This window comes from Psammomys obesus, unplaced genomic scaffold (assembly GCF_907164565.1).
Source record: "Psammomys obesus unplaced genomic scaffold, mPsaObe1.curated_primary_1811, whole genome shotgun sequence".
NCBI classification, from domain to species: domain Eukaryota; kingdom Metazoa; phylum Chordata; class Mammalia; order Rodentia; family Muridae; genus Psammomys; species Psammomys obesus.
This window is the reverse complement of record NW_026596034.1, coordinates 32,399,305-32,401,560: the sequence shown is the minus strand read 5'-3', so window position 1 is coordinate 32,401,560 and position 2,256 is coordinate 32,399,305. Positions and strand designations below refer to the sequence as shown.

The 2,256-nt window shown below is 46.3% G+C and overlaps 1 protein-coding gene across 9 annotated transcripts in view; it reads left to right on the top strand.

The window, feature by feature from the left end:
• Cmc2 (C-X9-C motif containing 2) overlaps positions 1-2,256 on the top strand; it is a 40,523-nt gene that overhangs the window by 33,097 nt on the left and 5,170 nt on the right. The window lies entirely within an intron of this gene.

Below are 2,256 nucleotides of genomic sequence, written 5' to 3'. Positions count from 1 at the left end.
ATTATTATTATTATTATTATTATTATTATTATTATTATTATTATTATGTTCTTTGACAGTTTCACACTGTTTATTTTTGTTCTCAGGCCTCATCCTCTCATCTACTCCATACCCCGTCATCCGTCCTAATTATTCCTTCCCCACATTCATGCCTTTTTGTTTTGTTTTACCACCACTGATCTTAACCAGGACTGCCATGTGCGTCTATTGAGGACAGATTCTTGGGCCCCCGGGTGTCCCTGGCCTACAGCACCACCGTATGGAAACAGTTCATTTTGTCCTCACTCTGCAGTGAGAGCAGGGCTGGTCCACCTTGTTGACTGCTGACACCCCAGCACCCAGTAGGTGTTCCCTGTGTATACGGTTCTCGGATACCAACTCACCCGTCACTCCTTTGGGTTGCTTTCTGGAATGCGCAGCTAGTGTTAGCAAGTACAAGAGAACTGCAGTCCATGGGCACTTAGTACCCGTCCCCCTTGGTGATGTGGGGTTGACGTTTCCCACTTCAGAAGCTGTAATTCTCATTCAGGCTCAGCTAGTGTAGAGGTGGAAGGACAACGGCTCGCTTTGATCTTAGATTTGAGCGGTAAGATGTGTACACAGGGCATCTGGAGCGCTGCGCAGTTGGTGAGTGCTAACTGCAAGTGTGAGGCCGAGTTCTGAGGCAGGCACCTGGGGGAAAGCCGGGCACAGCAGTGGGGGCCTGTAATTGGGGTGGGAGCCACAGACAGGAGGATCCCTGGGGTTTGCTAGCCAGCCAGCTTAGCCTAATTGGAAAACCTCAGGCTCGGGAGAGAGATTGAAGAAAACACCAACATCGACTCTGGCCTCCACCGACACACATGTACATATAAGATTATAGTTACATGTGCACACACTGGGGTGGATGTGTGTGTGTGTATAGGTAGGTAGGTAGGTAGGAAGGTAGATAATGGATGCGGGTGTTGTAGGCCCTAAGTACTGTGCTATGATCTCTGAAAGTGTCATCTTTTATTTTTAATTAGAGTGAAAAATGCATTGTTCCTGTTTATTTGTTGTCAAAGGAAAACACAGGAAATGCTTGTTCTTAAAAGGCCATTAAGTGACAAAGAGGAACTCCTGGTCTGTTTTAAGTGCTTATTGGGACAGCTCTGACGGTTTGTTCAGTGTGGACCCTAGAAGTGCTTCCACAGTGGCGGTGAAGGAGGAAATAGAACCAGCACAAGGTGTCTCTTCCCAATTATGTGTTATCTCACTCCCATGCAAACCAGGCTTAGAAGAAGAGAAACGTGTTCATTACAGCCACAGGTTCAGTGTTTACAGCAGGTCTTTGCTGCAGATCACTGTGCTGCCCAGCCTGCCTTCAACATGTGCCATGCAACACTTCTGACTTTACTGAAGCCTGGGTCCTTAGTGCCAACTTTGGCGTCTGCCACGCAGCATTCATAGTTTTGGCAACAGGCTTTGAACCATAGATCCAATTTTTAGTTTTGCTTTTCCAACAAAGCAGACTTTGAACTTAATTTTTTTGAGGTTTATTTGTCTTTATTTTATGTGTATGGATGTCTTGCCTGTATGTACACCTGTGCCCATGCAGTGCCCATGGAAGCCAGATGAGGGCATCAGATCCCTGGAACTGAAATTAAAGCCTTTTCTTAGGTGCTGGGGATAGAACCTGTCCTCTGTAAGAGCAGTGGCACTCTTAACCATTGAACCATCGCTCCAGCCCCAACACAGGTTTTTCTTATGAACTAGTGGTTTATTTATATGACCTGTACAGGCCATCTAATGATACTGTGTATGTCTGATGTAGTTTGATGATATTTGGGATGGAGACACGTGAGGAAAGTGGCTTTGGCAGCAAACATTTTATTAAGTAGCTTCGAAAAGGGGTATTTTAAATTACACATACACACACATATGGGGTTTCGTACATGGGAGCATGTATGAGTACAGGTGCCAGGAGGGCAGAAGAGAACATGAGATCCCATGAAGTGGGAGTGTAGGTGCCAGGAGTTGGATTTGAGTCCTTTACCAGAGCAGGAAGCACTCTTAACCACAGAGCCAACGCTACAGCCCCTTGAGTAACCCATGGAGCAGCGTTCGCCAGGGAAAAAAGTTGGTCTTTGCTCGTGTCACTGGGACCACCCTGCAGCCACATCCCTCCAATAGGGGTAGGTGGGGCATGCTCCTATGCTCCTCAAGGAAGGGAGTGGTTTTAGGGGATTAAAGTGTTTGCTTTTTTTTAAGTATATATGTGTGTGTGTGTGTGTGTGT